The sequence below is a fragment of the Apteryx rowi genome, unplaced genomic scaffold (genome assembly GCF_003343035.1).
Source record: "Apteryx rowi isolate R43461 unplaced genomic scaffold, aptRow1 scaffold_268, whole genome shotgun sequence".
Lineage (NCBI taxonomy): Eukaryota > Metazoa > Chordata > Aves > Apterygiformes > Apterygidae > Apteryx > Apteryx rowi.
The window spans coordinates 1,002,699-1,010,952 of NW_020449063.1; positions in this window are offsets into that span (position 1 = coordinate 1,002,699).

The following is an 8,254-nucleotide window of genomic DNA, read 5'->3' on the forward strand; positions in this document are numbered from 1 at the left end:
GTATTAAAGAAACAAGTAATTTATGGACTTTCTTGTGGTGATTACACCACACATGAAACAGCAACCTCTGTCTGTCTCTACTCTGTACTCTGTCTTCTATTAATCTGTGCCTCTGTCTTGATAAATTGAGAGCTGATCAGTTTGTATTCTTGCTGTGTAATTCTGAAAACAAATCTTTTCCAGTATAGACAAATGCCTACGCTGACACTGTTATCACCATCTTTAATCACATTGAGTAGTGCATTATTCCAGAAATAACTGAAGTAAAATTTTGCTCAATATATGAGCATCCTAATCCTCTCCCATTGCTACTTTTCTCCCCAAAAGTGAAAATGTTGAGTGGTCCTGCTTTGCCTCTAATATATTTCTCCACATTGCTTTTACTCACACACTCCTGAAATAAAAACAAAGTGCATAGAGGCTGTTTTAAGGTAGGGTGGAATAAAGTATTTGCAAAACCCTGACTGCACTTCATAGGGCCCCTTTTGGAAACACCTTCTTTCTTTACCAATTCATGATGCTTGGTACATTAAGAAGAAATACTTTATTCTTATTTTGGCAGAGAAACCATGATCAGAACTTAGTCTTTTATAAGAGCTTGATAAATGGGATGCATTGCCTTTCTCTGATTCAGTGTGCGCACACTGTCAGGAGCACTGGACATAATCTAGCCTGAAGAGTATTCTCAAAATTTTAACTTGTTATAATTCCTAGCCAATCGGTATTTCATTGCATTTGGATACTATAACAGACTTAGTCCTGTGGGGAAAAATAAAAGAGAATTATGGAAGTAATGATTATCATCTGTATTTCCACTTGCTTTGTGAGAGCTAGGAGATACTCAGTACTTCTGAAAATCAGGTTTTACAGATTCTTTCTTTCAGAAACTGTGAATAAAATGAGACATTCAGATGAACTTGAAATAATTCAAGATGGCCTGCAATTTATGTCCAAGTATTCCATGACCTATCTTAGATCTAATCTGTTAGGTGATAAAAATTGAAAAAGATGAGACATTCACAGCACCAGTGGAAGGAACTGAAAACAAAGATAGATGTGCATTTCATCCATAGATTTATAAGGGTGAAGAAATGTTCTGGATATCTTCTCTTCATGCTACAACATAGGCAAACATAGGCAAAATACAATAATTTGCTAGCAAAGCCAAAATCACCCAGATAAGAAAATAAAGGTATTCCAATAGAGGGAAGTAAAATATTTAATTATTTGTCAGTTGCTTCAAGTCCTTCTAGAAAAAGTCAGTGTAGTGAGATTTCAGCTGAGACTAAGCTAGTAAATATAAAGATAAATTCTTAGAAAAATCATTACATTTCACATTCTTCATAGAGATAGCCTAAAAGGAATGTAGCAAAATAGAACTGATGGAGTATAAGCAGCTTTTTGTAAACCCAAGGCTCCATTTGGGTTAAAGATCACCACATTAGGAGACATTGCTGCCAAGATGCAATATAAACAAAAATTAACTTTATAATTTAGTAAAAACATGAGATATATGAAGTTATTGTTAAATGAAATAAGTCATAAAATGATGAACTCAGTGAAATAAGAATATAAATATTTAAGCAATAGCCAAGTGGCATAGTTCAAACCTCAATTTATTTCTAGAACAAAAATGGAACTAAATCTTCTTCAGAGTTGTTATTCAGGTACTTTCCTTTTCCCCACCTCCTGACATACACTTCTGGCTTTAACAGAAAGACCAGGGGAAAAAGCTTTCTTGTGTTATTACGTGGCTTTGACTAGAAGCTGAAATGATGGAAATTCTTCAAGAAAGCCTGATATACAGTCTCTGGGAATTCAGATAAGGATCCAAGAATTCAAACCAAATCCAAATGCTGAACCTTTTGAGATACACTATGCTTTGAAGGCAAGTGACTTTATTCTGCCAGATGGGTCTTTGAAATGCTCTGCAGTGCCCACATGACTCATCAACAAAATTTATTTGGCTAAAGAAGCAGTCAGGGAATATACTGTACTATACTGTACATGGTCCCTCTAGGACAGTTCCAGCTGGAGCCTTAGGCAAGATTTATGGAAATGGAAATCTTAGGAGCCTTCGTGGGTTTTTTTCTTCCCATTTGCTGCATTGCATCAATGAAATAATAGTCTGCAATCTTATCACATGAAGGCAAATGTGCTTGTTGGTGGTAGCACCCCCTGAAACAAGAGCAGCTGCATAGTGGGGAAGTGGGCAGCTCTATGTGGAGTCAGAGCAGGCAGCAGAGGGAGGAGGGAAGTTCCGTGTCCAGAAATTGGGAAAGACTACCAAGACAACAATGAGGCTGTAGAAGACTGTTTTAAGTCTCTGCTCCACGGTTTTGGGAGAAGAGAGCAGGGCTCCAAGTGTCACTTCCCTCCTCCTTCATTTTGACGTTCTGTTAAAAAATTAGTACAGATAATATTGTGCTCCCATTATCTGTTCTTCCATTCCTCTTCTTTCTCAGCTAGGGATACTCTCTGTGTCCAGAGCTCCTTGGTACCTTTCTACCTGGCAAGTGTTTCTGTTAGCATTAACAGTGAGGATCCTGGAGACCTCTGATAAGGAGTTGTCCTTTCCACAGTATGAAAGCCTTGGTAGGCTGCTTCAGGGTTGCTATAGGGGTGGAGATGGGTTTCCCACAGCATCTGTCACTGTTTCTTAGTTCACGTGGAGAAAGTAGAAGGATGTTGGGTCTTTCACAGCCAGCAAAGTGCTCTAAGTGACTAGAGCTTTCCCAAGCAGCCCTGGGGTAGGTGCTTGTTAAGGAAAGGAGATGGCAGCCACGTTCCACTACACTGCACTGCCAGCTTTACCCCATGGCTATGTCCATGGTGGGGGAGCCAGGGAGAAGGTGCTCTCCTGGCAGTGCCTCTCTGGGGTGTCTGAGGGAGGGAGCTCCCGCAGGCATGGCCATGGCGATGGCATGCACATCTGCTGGACGGCAGTGGCTCAGCGGGTGGCCAGCGAGTCCCCACCAAAAAAGGCTGAAAACTTGAACAAACAGAGGCTTAGTGTTTCACTTTTTGGGGGCTAGCCAAGAAACAATTTTTGCCATTAGTAAACACCGCCATCCTCTTAACTACTGAAGACAACACCAGACTGACTATATTAAACCTTGAGGCTCAGTGTGGATACTACTTATGAAACCCAAATGGCTGAAGGAAGGAAGGAAGGTTGTTTGCTGAGATTTAGGAAGTCATTTGATTAAGTAGGTACCATTCAGAAGTTCAGTTAAATTCAGGTAAAATATGAAGCAAACATTAGAAGAGTTGAGAGGACTGGCTAGTAATGAAAGTCTTCTGGACATATCCCAAACTTTGATGTGATTTATTTGACATATTTAATTTTTTTTTCCAGGAAGTGGATGGAGAGGTAGGAAGGCAGAGGCACTGAAATAAAAAGATTGATGCAAAGGAGGAATTTCTACCTTTGATAAAGAAAAGAGATTTAATTTCATATTTCACAGTCCTAGCTTTGGTAAGCCACTTCACAAATGCTACCACTGCAAGGAAAAGGGTGTGAACAGAGAATGACCTCTCTTCTCTTGCAGTCTGGAACCAGTACTTCCATGGAGACATTATTTAAATGCTTAAAGAATTGCTCTCCCAGCAGGACACCATAGCAGATCATGACATAGCCCCTAATATCCTGAGGGATGATAGCAGGCTTTAGGTGTCTCAAGTTGAGCAGCTAAAAATTAAGACATCCAATCGCAGGATCATAGCCAGAAATGTTGACATATTTTGACCTCTTTCAATATTATACAGGAAAAATGATCTTTCTTTATGGTTTAGGGATGACAATACAATATTAACTTCATATTTTCACTTTATGATTTGAGTTTTTCCAGATATTTCTGTTATTCTGTAGTACAACATAAAACCATACACTCCACTGCATATTTCTACCAAGCAAGAACAATTAAAATTTCAGTTTTGGTGTGAAAGGAAGAACTAGGATAATGCCCTTCTATTTCAGAAAAATTAGTGTATACATATATATCAGAGTGCATAACAACTACAAGTCAGAGGAAATACTAGGCAGTAATCTAGTTTGAGTTATGACATACGGAAAGTAACATACAGGAATGAATGAATTCTGTCACAGTAACAGGAAGGCAGATCTCAATGCTCTTCATTTATTTATTTACTAATTTGTTTACTTTTTAACACGGTCAAAATGTTTCTTGCCTATTACCTATACATAAGAAGGATGTAATTTTCTGAGGTTAGGTGCTTTACAACTAGAAAGGATTAGGAATAACCTTTTTTTCTTTATATTTTATTTGATATCTATGGCAGAGTTGCCTAATTCTGATGAAGCTAAAAGGTGTTTCTGAGAATCTATGATAAATGTTCTAGCATTAAGCACAGAGTACATAATAAATGAGCAGAGATCAATAGTTTATAGTGTATGTAATAATATGCTTTAGTTTTTGAGAAGATACTAAATAAAGGTCTTTTAGGCCCAATAAAAAGGTTTTTTTTTTTTCTCTTCAGTAATTCTGATTTGTCTGTTGTCTTTGTGTAAACTTTTAATCTGCACTGCTAGCTTGCCTCCAGCAAATTATGTCTATAGGATGTTTTCCAAACTGAATAATTCTAGAGGGACTCTGAAATGTCTTCATCCAAATAATACATGAAAAAAAAACCCTGTTACTTGAGAAGGATTCAGAGACATAAAAGCATTATAAAACATTTTAAGTAAAAACCCTTTAAAAAAAATGGAGAAATTTTAAAAAGCGATCTAAATAATTGCTGCATTAATATAACTCACGCATATTACCACGGTTGGGGTAGAAGTAAGATGTCTGAATAACACTGTCAATTAACAAAAACTATTTAAAAGAATATCCCTAAGGTCATACTTTTAAAATTTCACTAAACACTATAATACAGAACAGTGTATTAATTATAACTGGTCAGGAATCTTTCCCATGAAGTACGTTTTCATCAGCAATTTTCAGCTCATCAAAACACGAACTCGTCACAAGGATGAACCAGTTAAAAAAACAAACCGAACTAAACAGCAAAAATTAACACTGGGAACCATTTCTTCAGCTTTGACGATGGCATTCCCAGTCAAACTGCTTGGTGTTTACCGGGGCACTCAATTAGGATATTGAAGACCCAGGTTCAAATCTCTCTCTTCTTCTCATGTCCCAAGTTAATATCTTACTCCAAAGTCACTACTGTGACCATGCTGAAGTTAACCTCTTCTGTCAGAACTGTACAATGTTAAGCAGCAAGATCCCGACCCTGGGCATGATGTGGGGTATATGCGGTAGTCACAGGAGTAGAGCATGACTCTCCTTGAATAATAAGGAATGATCTTGTATAAAGTAGAATAGCTGCAAGAAATGATAGAGAGATGCCTGGCCTATGTGGGGGGAAGGCCCTCAGCTGCAGCACAAGAAGCACGGGTTTGTGTCCCTTCTCCAAATCAGGGAGAACAGGACTTGCTGCAGCTGAGTCATTAGCGCTGCAAAAAAGTGCATCAGCAACTTCACTTGTTAGTCTTCCCTGACTCAGTACTTCATGGAAAAAAGCTTCAGATTTCTTCATGCTCTGTCTCCTTCCCCAATCTATTAAAACAACCCAAGTCACTATACTACTTGCAAGACAAGTTTTCTYCATGAGGCAGGGCACATGTTGTAATTTTAAATACTAGTTATGATAAGCATACTTCAAATTCTCTGTGTCCAAGATACTCCACAGAAAACTTCAGAGTTTTTCTTCAAGCTCATCCCAATCACTTTTTAATCTGAGAAACAGGAAGCTAGAAAGAGAGTATTCATTCTTCATTTTTGGACCTTTATCTGTTTGGGATTTCTTTGTCTGCTTCTCTTCTGTCCTGGTACATTTTTCTGCTCTGGCACTTCTTTTCAATAGGCAAAGGTTTTGCTTGGAAAAATGAAACAAAATACCGGCTAACTGCACAATTACACAAGTAAATGAGATTAAAAGAAGACTCTTTGGGTGGTTGCACAGCCAAATGCTCAACATATAGTAAGTATTACCTCTGCAGTTGCCTTATGTTTGCTGTAAGTAAAAACTGTACTGTAAAGCAAAGTCAAGACAGTAAAAACTAGTGTTTTATGGGCAGCGGGAATCTTAACATCTCCTGATTTTTGAATCCTTAACTTTGCATATTAGCAATCTTTTAAAATACATATCTCTAATGCAATTTGATCAATGGGTGTGTTTGAATAAAAAAAGTAAAAAAAAAAGTTCTGTATGTAATGATTATGGCATTGTACAAAATAAATACAGCTTAAGTACTGAATATTCAGCACTGCAGCAGCGCTATTGACCGCTTGAGGTAAAGAACTAGTTTTAGTGGCTAACAACAGGGCACAGCTTCTGTCTGGGAAACAAACAGCTTTCTAGTAACATTTTCAGGACTGGGTTACGGAGAGGAAGAGCCTCACTCTTCCTCCCACACCCATTTTCTCAGCTGTTTCCTGAATTACTCTCATGAGAAGCTGAGGCTGAGTGCTGGACCTGGAGAAGTTTGTCTCTGTGAGAAGGGGAATTTTACCTCAAACCATTTTCAGATGCTTTAACATTTGATAGCACTGACTGCTGCTGCATTCACAGATGAAGAAAGGAATGTAGCAATAAGAAATGTATTCTTCAATTGTATAATGTTTTTAAAATTAGCATTTTAGCTAGGTATATACCCGTGAGGGTACATCTCACCTTACTGCTCTGAAGTTCTGCTGAACACTGACTATTTCTCTTGACTGAATGAGTGCTAGCGAGAGATTCTTAACTATTTCTTACAATTACCATACCATTCCCATAGCTATTGAATAAAATGAGTCATGTAAAGCAGGATCCTGCTTTTGTATATAGCCCTCCCGACTTCAGCAGTGCTCCATCTGGGTGTCTGCTTATCCAGGGTGGAGCTTCATTGAAGTCAATGTATCTCCATGGAGGTGCAGGGGTTTACCCATATGGAACTGGTCTCAGGATGAAAGCCTGATTAGATAAATTCATAGCTTCCCATAAAATGAAGTAGCATTTGCAGTATAGTAGCAGAACAGAAGTTTTGCTGTGCAATGCTACATATGCTTAGTAGTGAATTTGCAGAAAGAACTTTTCCTGGGGCAAGACCTGCTTTTTTTATTATTCGTTCTCATGGTGGCTAATATTATTGACCTTATATGCTTGATGTGGGCACTTTAGTATTTCATCATAACACAAATACTAAGTCATAAAAAGGAATGTTTCCCTTACACTAAAAGAATAATCCTGCAAAAAATACATGTATGAATTAGTAATTATTACCATTGTTAAAATCTTAGAAAAGTAATTTAATAATAGCATTGGAAAAACTCCACCAACATTTCATTAAGCATTGTTTTACTATAAAACTCAGCATTTTGAGAGTGGGCTGTTAAAATTACTTTTGATTAGAAATGAGCCTGAAATAAAACCCTCCATTTACAACTTCCTCTATACCATTTTTGGGTGAAATCTCTATTTAGAACTTGATTTACAGACCTAACTATTTTTAATCTTCTTTTTGTGTGCTTTGACAACAAAGAAAGAGGAAAAGGAACCCCTCCCCTTCCCTTAAAACCCAACATACTAAAGAATAGTTTTATGCGCTGTGAAAACCAATGTTTTCACATATACCACTTTCCTGATCCTACTCTGAAAATACTATATGTAACAAATATATGTATACAACTATTACATATCCATCCACAGCATTTCTTCCCCATTTTTTTTAACCTGGAGATTTAACCCTGTAAATGATAAGACAAGAATTCTGAAATAGAAAGGTTCTGAGGGCAAAGGCAAACAATGCTATTTCCAATACATTTTTTAAATGTTTCAAATAGCACATACTCACTAGAAATTCACTTCCTTATATGGGCTATCTTCAAGTATAATTGCATTTGACTATTTTTTACTACGTACTTTACATTAATGCAAAACTGCAGCTAGTGTAGTTTAGTAGCTGAACAGTGTCTTAATCCTCACATGGTAAAGATATAATGCACTATCATTAAAATATCAATGAGTTAATCCCATGCAATAGTATAAACCAAGTAGTAACAGTAATTACTTAACAGCAATTTAAAGGGCAGTAATTAAAAGAAACCAACAAAATCTTAATCAGACTCATCATTTACTCACCTGTGTTGTTATTTTCATTTGTAAATCAATGTTTGCAGAACACAGTGTAATTTATTATTTTGAAACTAAGGATATTTTCAATATTATCAAAGAGCTATTCTCT